The sequence below is a fragment of the Lithobates pipiens genome, unplaced genomic scaffold, assembly GCF_037356315.1.
Source record: "Lithobates pipiens isolate NorthernLeopardFrog02 unplaced genomic scaffold, aLitPip1_a1.2 Scaffold_94, whole genome shotgun sequence".
Classification (NCBI taxonomy): Eukaryota; Metazoa; Chordata; class Amphibia; order Anura; family Ranidae; genus Lithobates; species Lithobates pipiens.
The window spans coordinates 1,190,937-1,206,066 of NW_027507917.1; the positions used below are offsets into that span (position 1 = coordinate 1,190,937).

Here is a 15,130-nt window from a genome sequence, read left to right on the forward strand (position 1 = left end):
CAATTTTTTATTTTTTTTTGGTATACTGTGAAAGATGATATAACGCCACGAAAATCGTGATCTTTATTCTAAGCAAAAAATAAAAATAAACAAAATCGGGATTCTCATTTTTTTTCCAGAATCTTGCAGCTCTACCATGCAGCCAGGGCTGGACTGGGACAGAAATTTGGCCCTGGACTTCATCCAGACCGGCCCACTTACATCAGAGTGTCCCATCAGCGCCCCCTTACATCAGAGTGTCCCATCACCAGCCCCCTTACATCAGAGGGTCCCATCAGCACCCCCTTACATCAGAGGGTCCCATCAGCACCCCCTTACATCAGAATGTCCCATCAGCACCCCCTTACATCAGAGTGTCCCATCACCAGCCCCCTTACATCAGAGTGTCCCATCAGCACCCCTTACATCAGAGTGTCCCATCACCACCCCCTTACATCAGAGTGTCCCATCAGCACCCCTTACATCAGAGTGTCCCATCACCAACCCCCTTACATCAGAGTGTCCCATCACCACCCCCCTTACATCAGAGTGTCCCATCACCAGCCCCCTTACATCAGAGTGTCCCATCAGCACCCCCTTACATCAGAGGGTCCCATCAGCACCCCCTTACATCAGAATGTCCCATCAGCACCCCCTTACATCAGAGTGTCCCATCACCAGCCCCCTTACATCAGTGTCCCATCACCAGCCCCCTTACACCAGAGTGTCCCATCACCAGCCCCCTTACATCAGAGTGTCCCATCAGCACCCCTTACATCAGAGTGTCCCATCACCAGCCCCCTTACATCAGAGTGTCCCATCACCAGCCCACTTACATCAGAGTGTCCCATCACCAGCCCCCTTACATCAGAGTGTCCCATCAGCACCCCTTACATCAGAGTGTCCCATCACCAGCCCCCTTAAATCAGAGTGTCCCATCACCAGCCCACTTACATCAAAGTGTCCCATCACCAGCCCCCTTACATCAGAGGGTCCCATCAGCACCCCCTTTACATCAGCGTGTCCCATCACCAGCCCCCTTACATCAGAGGGTCCCATCAGCACCCCCTTACATCAGAGTGTCCCATCAGCAGCCCCCTTACATCAGAGTGTCCCATCAGCTCCCCCTTACATCAGAGTGTCCCATCACCAGCCCCCTTACACCCGAGTGTCCCATCACCAGCCCCCTTACATCAGAGTGTCCCATCAGCTCCCCCTTACATCAGAGTGTCCCATCACCAGCCCCCTTACATCAGAGTGTCCCATCAGCTCCCCCTTATATCAGAGTGTCCCATCACCAGCCCCCTTACATCAGAGTGTCCCATCAGCTCCCCCTTATATCAGAGTGTCCCATCAGCTCCCCCTTACATCAGAGTGTCCCATCACCAGCCCCCTTACATCAGAGTGTCCCATCACCAGCCCCCTTACATCAGAGTGTCCCATCACCAGCCCCCTTACATCAGAGTGTCCCATCACCAGCCCCCTTACATCAGAGTGTCCCATTACCAGCCCCCTTACATCAGAGTGTCCCATTACCAGCCCCCTTACATCAGAGTGTCCCATTACCAGCCCCCTTACATCAGAGTGGCCCACTGAGCCATCGGCCCACCGGGAAACTCCCGCTAGTCCCAATAGCCAGTACATGCCTGCATGCAGCCCTCCTCAGACTGGGGAATCTTGACAGACTGTAAACACATACATGGGGGGGTGCAAACTCTTGTGCAACTTTCAGGCCCCATTCACACCTGTGGGGGGAGGGGGGGTTGGGTTTAATGTGATTCTGCCTACGATCCCAAAATGTGCTGCAAAACTGATGAATCTCACCATGCTTATTCAGGTGCTGTTCGTTTTTTTTTTAAGTGGCACCTAAACGCGGATGTGTGTGGTGGTGCTGCCTCAATAATCGCGGCGAAGCTTGTCACCCGAAAAAAGAAGCTCCTCCTCCTTTTTTTTTTTGAGCGACGAGCTTCATGCGATTTCGGTTTGCTGCGTTTATTACCATGGTGGAGCTGTACCCGCGTTTTGGGCGCCATTGAAAACGAATGCAAGCGCGGTGCGATGAGTCAAGTTTTGCGGAGCGTTAATATTTTTATTTTTTTCTGAATCGCTTGTTTTGCTTTCGCAAGGGAGTGTAAACGCCGCTTGTGCAAGCGATAGGCAGCGACAGGTCCTCTTTATGGAGAGATCTGCGATCTGTAGGACCCCCCGAATCCCTCCTCTGCACATAAAAGCCTTCACAACTCCAGGATCGCTGTTTTTTTTTTTTTTTAAATGCTTTTGAGTTTTAAAATGGTAAAAGTGGTGCCGTTTGCATCCAGTTAACCCAGAAGTGAGGTCATGGCGTCGCTTCCAGGTCGCCATAGTGGGGGAGCCCATTCATATTCAGTGGGCTGTTCTGGGGCAGCACAGTGGTGTAGTGGTTAGCACTCTCACCTAGCAGTAAGAAGGGTCGCTGGTTCAAATCCCAACCACGACTCTACCTGCCTGGAGTTTGCATGTTCTCCCTGTGCCTGTGTGGGTTTCCTCGGGGTACTCCGGTTTCCTCCCACACTCCAAAGACACGCAGGTAGGTTAATTGGCTTCTGTCCAAAATTGGCCCTAGTATATGAATGGGGACCTTGGATTGTGGCTCCTTGAGGGTAGGGACTGATGTGAGTGTGTAATGTACAGGGATAGGGACAATTGTAGACACTCACTCAGGTTGAACTGGATGGACTGGTGTCTTTATTCAACCTTACTAACTATGAAACTATGATACAACACACGCTAAGGTGCCACACACAACAAAAAAAGTAAATTGGCACTAGGGGGCAATCTCCAGATTGGGGATTTGTGGCAGGTGCCGTTTAATAAGGAGAAGCAACAAGATCTGAGATGAGTAAAGGTCCGTGTACACACCATCGGACTCTTTTTTTTTTTTTTTTTTTTTTTTACAACAAATATGCAAATGAACTGTTTGAAGGCAACATCCGACCGGTGTGTACGATCCTTCAGGAAAAACTTTTTCGGTTTTCATCAAATGTTGGACGAACTTTTTTTTTCCGACAACGTAAGTCCGATGGAGCAAAGTCCGATCGTGTGTACAGTGAAAAAAAAAAAAAAAAAAAAAAAAACCATCGCACTTTACAAACACGCATGCTCAGAACCAATGCAAACGGATCAGGCAACAATACAGAAGTTGACCAAAGGTGGCGGTAAAGAGCAGAAAAAAAAAAAAACACGTGATTTTTGGTGAAAGTTTGGCTGAAAAAAAGTCCTGCCGTGTGTATGCAATACAAGTTCACGGCCGACGCCCTTTAGATAGAAATCCACGGGAAAGTTTGTTTAAAAGTCCGATCGTGTGTATGAGGCTTTAGAAGAGCAGCTACGGGGGGGACTGGCTGTCAGAACTGGAATCACAGGAGGAACCAGGAGGCCATGGATTCAAGTATTGTACGTACACTTCAAGGTGTTTCTCCATGTTAGGTCGTGTCCTAATAAAACCAGAAATATGGTCTTTATCTGATTTATGGGAATTTCGCCTTACAAAAAAAAAAAAAAAATATTTCCTTCTGATCCACAGCTGCCGTTGTCCCTCTAACCCACAGTTGATCACCTCCTGACCTACAACTGTCGTCCTCCTCCCCTGTAGCTGACCTCCTTTTAGCTTGCTGTTGTCCTCTTTCTGACCTGCAATTGACCTTCTTCTGACCCGCAATTGTTGTCCTTTTGACTTGCAGCTGACCTCCCTTTTAATCGCAGTTGTCCTCCTTACCTGCAACTGGCCACCTTCTGACCCACCGTTAGTCCTCCTTCTGGCCTGCACCTGTCTTCAGTCTGACCCGCAGTCGAACTTCTGACATGCAGCGGACCTCCTTTTGTCTCCCTCCTGACCAGCGGTTGTACTCATGCAGTTGACTGCTGTCTGACCCGCAGTTGTCCTAGATCTGATATCAAGTTGACCTTCTGAACCACAGTTGTCCTCTTTCTGATCTGCAGTTGATCGTCTTCTGACCCATAGTTGCCCTTCTTCCAACTCACTGTTGACTTTCTTAGGACCTGCAGCTGACCTCATTTTGAACGGCAGCTAACCTCTTTATAGCCTGGAATTGTCCTTGTGACCCGAGGTTGACACTCTTCTGACCTGCAGTTGTCTTTCTCACCTGTGATTCACACTCTTCTGACTCACAGCTGTCCTGACCTGCACTTGACCTGCAAACCCAGGGCTGACCTCCTTTTGGACCTGCAGTTGTCCTCTACACACCTGCGGTTTAATTCATTCTGACCTTTTGTACTTTTCACCTGCACTTGACCTCTTTCTGACCCACAGTTGACTTCCTTCTGACCCAAAGTTGGCCTTCTGACTCACAGTTGTCCTCCTGACCTGCAGTTGACCTTTTCATCTGTAGCTAACCTCTTCCTTTTCACCAACATTTGTCCTCCATCTGATTTTTCAGTTGATTTTCTTCTGACCCACAGTTGTCCTCCCTTTGACACGCAGCTGACCTTTTCATCTGCATTTGTCTTGTCTTTGGCCTGCAGTTGTCCACCATTTGACCAACAGCTGACTCCTTTTTGAACTGTAGTTGTCCTTCAGACCTACAACTGGCCTCTTGTTGACCTGTAGTTGTATTCTTTCTGACATGCAGTTAACTTCCTTCTGACCCCAAATTGTCCTCAGCTGTCCTCTTACTGTTGCACAGTTTCTTTGACCTGCAGTTGTCCTCCAGATCTGAAGTTCTCATTCTGACTTGCATCTATCCTCCTTTTGACCCTCTATTGTCCTCTCCTGCAGTTTAACTTTATCTGACCTGCAGTTGTCCTCAGCTGTGGTCGACTACCTTCTGACCTGCAGTTTTTCTTCTTCTGACCTGCACTTGACTTTCTCCTAAAACATAGTTGTCCTCATTTTTTGGTTCAGAGTTGTGCTCCTTCTGACCTGCAGTTCTCCTGTCCTGCAGCTGACCTTTTGATCCAGAGTTGTCCTATATCTAACCAGCATTTGTCCTCCTTTTGAGCCAAACGTGATCTACTTCTGACCTGTAGTTGTCTCCCTTCTGACCAAAAGCTGACCTCCTTTTGACCCGTGGTTTAATTAGCCTGCAGTTCTCTTTCTGAACCTCTAAGTTTTTCTCTTGCTGTCCCTCTTGAGACCTGAAATTGTCCTCTTTCTGACCCACAGTTGTTGACCTGACCTGTAGCTGTCCCCCTTCTGACCAGCATTTTTCCTCCTTCTGACCTGCAGTCGTCTTAATTCTGACCCGCAGTTGTCCTCTATCTAACCTCCTCCTGCCCCACAGCTGACCTCCTTTTGACCTGCAGTTCTCAACCTTTTGCCTTCTACTTGTCATCCTGATTCTCAGTGCTAACCTCCTTTTGACCCCCCAGTTGTCCCTTCTGACCCAAAGTTGGTCTCCATCTGACTTGAAGTGATTGTAAAGTCTCATGGTTTTTCACTTTAATGCACTCGATGCATTAAGGTGAAAAACCTTTTGTGCTCCGGACCCTTGCCCCCACCCCCCCCCCCCCCCCCCCCCCCGCCGCCGCCACTTTTTCTTACCTGAGCACGATCCAGCGATGTGGCTCCAGCCGATATCTCTTCATTGCACAGATCAATAGCAGCAGGAGGCATTGGCTCCCGCTGCTGTCAATCAAATCCTGTGACGGGGCTTTGTCCCTCTGTGTCAATGGATGTAGTAGCGGGACTTGGGAGCCCGCCAAGGAAAGCAGCTCTTCGGGGGGCACCCGTTGAAAAGGAGGGGCCTGGAGTGCCAGCAGGGGACCCCAGAAGAAGAGGCTGGGGCGCTGCTCTGTGCAAAACGATTGCACAGAGCAGGTAATTATAGGTATGTTTTGTTATTTTTATATATAGGTTTAGAAACACTAAAAGTTGGCATTCTTCTGACACATAGATGTTCTCCTTTGAATTCACAGTTTTCTTTTTGGACTGCAGTTGTCCTCCTTACAGCAGATGACCTCCTTTTGGCCTGCAGAACTATGTAATATTGCCCGAAGTGCGCCACCTAGTGGCCACAGTGCAGTACTGCATCTCCTGTGCAATACAAGAACTATGTGCTAGTGCCTCGAGGGCGCCACCTGGCGGCCATGGTGCGGTAATTCAGCCCCTATGTAATGCAAGAACTATGTATTATTGCCTCAAGGGTGCCACCTGGCGGCGACAGTGCGATGCTGCAACTCCTGTGTAATACAAGAACTATGTTTTATTGCCTCGAGGGTGCCATTTGGTGGCCACAGTACGGTACTGCAGCCCCTATGTAATAAACTGACTATGTATCATTGCATCTGTCCTCCTTCTAGGCTGCTATTGTCCTTCTTTTCTGCAGGTTAAACTTTATCTGACCTGCAGTTGTCCTCAGTTGTGGTTGATTTCCTTCTGACCTGCAGTTTTTTCCTTTTTAACCTGCAGTGATCCTCTTTTGGACCCGCAGTTGGCCGTCTAACATGCATAGGACAAATACAGGTACTTTTGACCATTTTGTCCTCTTAGGTTGGTAGTTGTCATCCTGGCCTGCAGTTTTCTTCTGATCTGCAGTTTTCCTCCTTCTGTCCTGCAGTTGTCCATCTAACCCAAAGTTGACCTCTTTCTGACGTGCAACTGTCTTCTTGACCTATGGTTATTCTCCTTCTGACCTGCAGTTGACGAGCTCTGAATCAAACCTTTTGACTCATAGTTGTCCTTTATCTGACCTGCAGTTGACTTTCTTCTGAACCATAGTTGTCCTCATTCTAACCCACAGTTGTCCTCCTCCTGACCTGTACTTGACCTACTTCTGCAGTTGTCTTGCTTCTGACCTCCTTTGACACGTAGCTGTCCTCTTTTTGACCTCAAGCCATCCTTGGACATACAGTTGTCCTCTTCTTGACCCTCAGTTGTTGTCCTTTTGATCTGCAGTTTTCCTGCTCACCCTCTTTTGACCTGTAGTTGTCATTCTGACCCGCAACTGGCTTCCTTTTAACCTGAAGCTGACCTCCATATTATTATTATTATATGCGATTTATGTAGCGCCAACAGTTTACGCAGCGCTTTACAATGTATAGGGGGGGGGGGGGGGACAACACAATTACAGTACAGTTCAATACAGAAGGTACTGGAGGGCCCTGCTCATAGAGCTTACATTCTAAAGGGAGGGGGTGGTGGTACAAAAGGTAATAGCTGCAGAGAATTATTTGATGGGGGGTGGTCTGGAGTTGTTCTCTTTGGCCTGGAGTTGTCTTCCATCTGACCTGCAGTTTACCTCCTTTTAACCCACAGTTATCCTCCTTCTGACAAGTTGTCCTCTTTCTGTCCCATAGTTGTGCTCCTGACCTTCAGTTGCCTTCTCTTCCACCTGCAGGTGTCATTCTGACCAACATTTGACATTCTTCTGACCCATTGTTGTCCTCATTTACGATTTAACTTCTGATCTGTATTTTTTCTCACTTGCACTTGATGTCCTTTTGACCCACAGTTGTCCTTCTTCTGACCTGCAGTTGTCTACTCTTTAGTCTGCAGCGATCTTTCTTCTGACTCGCAGTTGATTTTTTTTCTGAAATATAGTTGTCTTCATTTTGACTCGCAGTTGTGCTCCTTCTGACCTGTAGTTGAACTTCCGACACACAGCTGGCCTCATTCTGACCCACAGTTGACCTTCTGATACAGAGTTGTCCCATATCTTATCAGTATTTGTCCTCCTTTTGGACCAAACCTGATCTACTTCTGACCTGTCGTTCTCTCTCTTCTGAGCAAAATCTGCCCTCCTTTTGGCCAGCAGTTGTCTTTTCATTGGCCTTCAGTTCTCTCTTTGAGCCCCAAAGTTTTTCTCTTTCTATCCAGAAGTTGTCCTTTTTCTGACCTGAAATGGTCCTCTTTCTGATCCACAGTTGTCCTCCTGACTTCTAACGTGCAGTCGTCTTAATTCTTACCCGCAGTTGTCTCCTATCTTACCTCCTCCTGCCCCCATAGCTGACCTCCTTTTACCTGCAGTTGCCCACCTTTTTTCATGCAGTTGTACTTCTGACCCACAACTGACCTCCTTTTTAGCGTGTGGTTGCCTACCTTCTTACACATAGTTGTCTTTCTTCTGACCTACAGCTGACCTCCTTTTGACCTGCAGTTGTCAATCTTCTGATCTGCACTTGTCTTCCTTCTGATCTGCAGCTGACCTCCTTTTGACCCCCCAGTTGTCCTTTCTGACCCAAAGTTGTCCTCATTCTGACTTGAAAGCTGGCATTCTTCCGACCCATAGATGTCCTCCTGTTGATCCACAGTTGTCTTCTTTTTGGACTGCAGTTGTCCTCCTCCCGGCCCGCACTACTTCTCCCGACCCGCACTACTTCTCCCGGCCCGCACTACTTCTCCCGACCCGCACTACTTCTCCCGACCCGCACTACTTCTCCCGGCCCGCACTACTTCTCCCGGCCCGCACTACTTCTCCCGACCCGCACTACTTCTCCTCCCAACCCGCACTCTGCCTCCTCCCAACCCGCACTCTGCCTCCTCCCAACCCGCACTCTGCCTCCTCCCAACCCGCACTCTGCCTCCTCCCAACCCGCACTCCTCCTTCTCCCGACCCGCACTCCTCCTTCTCCCGACCCGCACTCCTCCTTCTCCCGACCCGCACTCCTCCTTCTCCCGACCAGCACTCCTCCTTCTCCCGACTCACACTCCGCCTCATCCCAACCCGCACTCCTCCTTCTCCCGACTCACACTCCCCCTCATCCCAACCCACAGTCCTCCTTCTCCCGACCCACAGTCCTCCTTCTCCCGACCCGCACTCCTCCTTCTCCCGACCCGCACTCCTCCTTCTCCCGACCCGCACTCCTCCTTCTCCCGACCCGCACTCCTCCTTCTCCCGACCCGCACTCCTCCTTCTCCCGACCCGCACTCCTCCTTCTCCCGACCCGCACTCTGCCTCCTCCCGACCCGCACTCTGCCTCCTCCCGACCCGCACTCTGCCTCCTCCCGACCCGCACTCCTCCTTCTTCTGACTCGCACTCCTCCTTCTCCCGACCCGCACTCCTCCTTCTCCCGACCCGCACTCTGCCTCCTCCCGACCCGCACTCTGCCTCCTCCCAAACCCGCACTCCACCTCCTCCCGACCCGCACTCTGCCTCCTCCCGACCCGCACTCTGCCTCCTCCCGACCCGCACTCCTCCTTCTTCTGACTCGCACTCCTCCTTCTTCTGACTCGCACTCCTCCTTCTTCTGACTCGCACTCCTCCTTCTCCCGACCCGCACTCCTCCTTCTCCCGACCCGCACTCTGCCTCCTCCCGACCCGCACTCTGCCTCCTCCCGACCCGCACTCCACCTCCTCCCGACCCGCACTCCTTCTCCCGACCAGCACTCCTCCTTCTCCCGACCAGCACTCCTCCTTCTCCCGACCAGCACTCCTCCTTCTCCCGACCAGCACTCCTCCTTCTCCCGACCCGCACTCTGCCTCCTCCCGACCCGCACTCTGCCTCCTCCCGACCCGCACTCTGCCTCCTCCCAACCCGCACTCTGCCTCCTCCCAACCCGCACTCTGCCTCCTCCCAACCCGCACTCTGCCTCCTCCCAACCCACACTCCTCCTTCTCCCGACCCGCACTCCTCCTTCTCCCGACCCGCACTCCTCCTTCTCCCGACCCGCACTCCTCCTTCTCCCGACCAGCACTCCTCCTTCTCCCGACTCACACTCCGCCTCATCCCAACCCGCACTCCTCCTTCTCCCGACTCACACTCCCCCTCATCCCAACCCACAGTCCTCCTTCTCCCGACCCGCACTCCTCCTTCTGACTCGCACTCCTCCTTCTCCCGACCCACACTCCTCCTTCTCCCGACCCGCACTCCTCCTTCTCCCGACCCGCACTCCTCCTTCTCCCGACCCGCACTCCTCCTTCTCCCGACCCGCACTCTGCCTCCTCCCGACCCGCACTCTGCCTCCTCCCGACCCGCACTCTGCCTCCTCCCGACCCGCACTCCTCCTTCTTCTGACTCGCACTCCTCCTTCTCCCGACCCGCACTCCTCCTTCTCCCGACCCGCACTCTGCCTCCTCCCGACCCGCACTCTGCCTCCTCCCAAACCCGCACTCTGCCTCCTCCCGACCCGCACTCTGCCTCCTCCCGACCCGCACTCTGCCTCCTCCCGACCCGCACTCCTCCTTCTTCTGACTCGCACTCCTCCTTCTTCTGACTCGCACTCCTCCTTCTTCTGACTCGCACTCCTCCTTCTCCCGACCCGCACTCCTCCTCCTCCCGACCCGCACTCTGCCTCCTCCCGACCCGCACTCCACCTCCCTCCCGACCCGCACTCCTTCTCCCGACCAGCACTCCTCCCTTCTCCCGACCAGCACTCCTCCTTCTCCCGACCAGCACTCCTCCTTCTCCCGACCAGCACTCCTCCTTCTCCCGACCCGCACTCTGCCTCCTCCCGACCCGCACTCTGCCTCCTCCCGACCCGCACTCTGCCTCCTCCCGACCCGCACTCTGCCTTCTCCCGACTCGCACTCCTCCTTCTTCTGACTCGCACTCCTCCTTCTCCCGACCCGCACTCTGCCTCCTCCCGACCCGCACTCTGCCTCCTCCCGACCCGCACTCCGCCTCCTCCCGACCCGCACTCTGCCTTCTCCCGACCCGCACTCTGCCTCCTCCCGACCCGCACTCTGCCTCCTCCCGACCCGCACTCCTCCTTCTCCCACTCGCACTCCGCCTCGTCCCGACCCGCACTCCTCCCTTCTCCCGACCCGCACTCTGCCTCCTCCCGACCCTCACTCCTCCTTCTCCCGACCCGCACTCCTCCTCCTCCCGACTCGCACTCCTCCTTCTCCCGACTCGCACTCCTCCTTCTCCCGACTCGCACTCCTCCTTCTCCCGACCCGCACTCCTCCTTCTCCCGACCCGCACTCCTCCTTCTCCCCGACCCGCACTCCTCCTTCTTCTGACTCGCACTCCTCCTTCTCCCGACTCGCACTCCGCCTCGTCCCGACCCGCACTCCTCCTTCTCCCGACCCGCACTCTGCCTCCTCCCGACCCTCACTCCTCCTTCTCCCGACCCGCACTCCTCCTCCTCCCGACTCGCACTCTTCCTTCTCCCGACTCGCACTCCTCCTTCTCCCGACTCGCACTCCTCCTTCTCCCGACCCGCACTCCTCCTTCTCCCGACCCGCACTCCTCCTTCTCCCGACCCGCACTCCTCCTTCTCCCGACCCGCACTCCTCCTTCTCCCGACCCGCACTCCTCCTTCTTCTGACTCGCACTCCTCCTTCTCCCGACCCGCACTCCTCCTTCTCCCGACCCGCACTCCTCCTTCTCCCGACCCGCACTCTGCCTCCTCCCGACCCGCACTCTGCCTCCTCCCGACCCGCACTCTGCCTCCTCCCGACCCGCACTCCTCCTTCTTCTGACTCGCACTCCTCCTTCTTCTGACTCGCACTCCTCCTTCTCCGACCCGCACTCTGCCTCCTCCCGACCCGCACTCCTGCCTCCTCCCGACCCGCACTCTGCCTCCTCCCCGACCCGCACTCCTGCCTCCTCCCGACCCGCACTCCTCCTTCTCCCGACTCGCACTCCTCCTTCTCCCGACTCGCACTCCTCCTTCTCCCGACTCGCACTCCTCCTTCTCCCGACTCGCACTCCTCCTTCTTCCGACTCGCACTCCCTCCTTCTTCCGACTCGCACTCCTCCTTCTTCTGACTCGCACTCCTCCTTCTTCTGACTCGCACTCCTCCTTCTCCCGACACGCACTCCTCCTCCTTTTTCCGACCCGCACTCCTCCTCCTTTTTCCGACACGCACTCCTCCTCCTTTTTCCGACACGCACTCCTCCTCCTTTTCCGACACGCACTCCTCCTCCTTTTTCCGACACGCACTCCTTCGCTTTGGATCCGTAGTTGACCTCCTTTCGGTGTGCAGTTGACCTATTCCTGACTAGCAGTCATCCTCCTTCTGCCCCCCCTTTTTTTTTTTTATTACAGGTACTTGTATCGTGCCATGAATTTACACAGCGCTTTACACATCTTTTGTATATTCACATCCATCCCTGTGCCCAAGGAGCTTACAATCTAAGATCCCTAACTCACATTCATTCACATACTGGGGCCAATATAGAGTGGAGCCAACTAACCTCCCAGCATGTCTTTGTAGTGTGGGAGGAAACCGGAGTACCCGGAGGAAACCCACACAGGAACGGGGAGAACATGCAGACTCCCAGTAATCGGTGTTGTGGTTGGGATTTGAACCGATGACCCCGGTCCTACGAGGCGGAAGTGCTGACCACTTAGTGACCGCGCTCTCACCTCTTCTTGGCCTCCATTATTCCTCCTCCTGACCTACAATTCTCCTCCTTCCAGTGTGTTTTATATTATTATTATAGATTTCTATGGGAATGGAACCTTTGTGTGTCTCACACATGGGGGGGCGGACTGCACCCCCCCATCTTTGTAATACTCAGGAACCCCTCCCCCGATATGAGGAGATTGTACCATGTGATTGGTGAATGTATGGTGGGGGGAGGGGCGCGGTCTGTACACAGGACAGGGGACTCGAGTCACAACAACACCGCCCTACCTCCCCCTATAGGGCAAACAGGGACACTGTGGGCGGCGCCACAGACGGCCGTGGGAGACGCGGCGGACGCATGACGTCATCGGATGTGCGGGCGGGAACTTCCGGCCGCAATGCATTACTGGGAGCTGAAAGAAGACACTGCAATACTGGGGAACCCCAATAATATCACCTCCATATACCGTCCTGTCCGGCGTACCCCGCCTGTGTGTGCCCTATAGAGAGCCGTGTATGACCTCCATTTATATATATAACTCAGACCCTTTCTTCTGTATATAACCTCCCTCTATATACAGTCTGTCTTCTGTATACCACACACAGACCCCCCCCCCGGATATACCCTCCCTCTGTATTATATGTATATATAACACAGACCCCCCCGTATATACCATCCCTCTGTATTATATGTATATATAACACAGACCCCCCTCCTCTGTATATACCCTCACTCTGTATTATATATATGTATATATATATATATATATATATATATATATATATATATATATATATATATATATATATATATATATATATATATATATATACACACACACACACACAGACCCCCCCTGTATATACCCTCCCTCTATATACCACACACAGACCCCCCCTTTGTATATAACCTCCATCTGTATACAGCCTGTCTTCTGTATACCACACACAGACCCCCCCTGTATATAACCTTCCTATATATACCACTCACAGCCCCCCCCCCCGTATATACCCCCCTTCTATATTATATATAGCACATACCCCCCCTCTGTATATAACCTCCCTCTATATATACCACACACAGACCCCCCCCTGTATATACCCTCCCTCTATATTATATATATAACATATGACCTCCTTCTATATATACCACACACAGACCCCCCCCCCTGTATATAACCTCCCTCTGTATACTATCTTCATACACAGACCCCCCACCCCCAAATTTGTATATAACCATATATATATATATATATAACACAGGACCCCCCCCCCCCCCCATTGTATGTAACCTCCCTCTATGTATACCCTGTCCCCTCTCTATAACATCCCCCTATATATACAACAGACCCCTCTCTGTATACAGCCCGTTCCCCTATGGAGTCCTCCTTCCTCATATAACCCAGATATCTCCTCTACATCTTCTCTTCATACAGATAACCTTCCTCTATACACCCCCCCATAGAGTATATAAAGCCCTGACCTCTATATACCTTACCTATCTTCTATAACAATCCCCTCCATATACACCTCCCTCCCTGATATAGTCTTCTTCTATATACCATACACACCCCTCTATAATACCCCCTTCCATGTATCACATATGCCTGATATCATCTTCATTCACATACCATACAGAACCCCTTCCATCTATATACAGCCTCCTCCGTATACTATATAGAGTCTATTCCTGTATATAACCTTTCTCCATATACCATATAAAGCCCACATTCACCTGTATATAACAGTTTCTGTATGCATTATACAATCCTTCCATATATGAACCTCCTTCCTCTATATAGAACCCCTTCAATGTATAATGTAGAGTCCCTTCTCATCCATCACCTCCCTCTATAGAGTTCACTCCTGTATATAACCTTCCTCCATATAGAACCAGTTTCCTTATATAACCCCCCCTCCCCCTCTGTGTACCTTATAAACCCCATTTCTCTTTATAACTCCCTCTGTATACCATATAGAGCCCTTATCCATCTATAACCTTCCTTCATATACCATATAGAGCCTCTTCTCCTATATAGCTGGGACTTGTAGTTTTGCAACAGGAGGAGGTCCGCTAATTGCATATCCCTGATATAGAGCCTCTTCTCCTATATAACCCCCTCTATAGTATATATAACCCCCTCTATAGTATATTATATAGTCTCTTACGCTATATAACCCCCTCTATAGTATATTATATATGGCCTCTTCCCCTATATAACCCCCTCTATGTTATATTATGTAGAGTCTCTTCCCCTATAGTATATTCTATAGATCCTCTTCCCCTATATAACCCCCTCTATAGTATATATTTCTAGATTCTCTTCCCCTATATAACCCCCTCTATATTATATTTTATAGATTCTCTTCCCCTATATAACCCCCTCTTCAGTATATTATGTAGAGCCTCCTCCCCTATACAATCCCCTCTATAGTATGTTATATAGAGCCCCTTCCCCTATATAACCCCTCTATAGTATATTATATAGAGCCCCTTACCCTATATAACCCCCTATATAGTATATTATATAGAGTTTCTTCCCCTGTATAACCCCCTCTATAGTATATTATATAGAGCCTCTTCCTCTATATAACCCCCTCTATAGTATATTCTATAGAGCCCCTTCCCATATAACCCCCTCTATAGCATATTATATAGAGCCTCTTCCTCTATATAACACCCTCTATAGTATATTATATATAGTCTCTCCCCCTATATAACCCCCTCTATAGTATATTATACAGAGCCTCTTCCTCTATATAACCCCTCTATAGTATGTTATATAGAGCCCCTTCCCCTATATAACCCCTCTATAGTATATTATATAGAGCCCCTTCCCCTATATAACCCCTTATATAGTATATTATATAGAGTTTCTTCCCCTGTATAACCCCCTCTATAGTATATTATATAGAG

The 15,130-nt window shown here is 51.2% G+C and overlaps 1 protein-coding gene across 3 annotated transcripts in view; it reads left to right on the forward strand.

Annotated features, from left to right (window-relative positions):
* Positions 1 to 12,582: 12,582 nt before the first annotated feature.
* LOC143973740 (uncharacterized) overlaps positions 12,583 to 15,130 on the forward strand; it is a 65,976-nt gene continuing 63,428 nt past the window's right edge. For all 3 annotated transcript variants that reach the window (XM_077474578.1, XM_077474576.1, XM_077474577.1), the window contains exon 1: positions 12,583 to 12,727. The gene's annotated coding sequence lies outside the window, so the exon portion shown is untranslated. The remainder of the gene's footprint in view (positions 12,728 to 15,130) is intronic.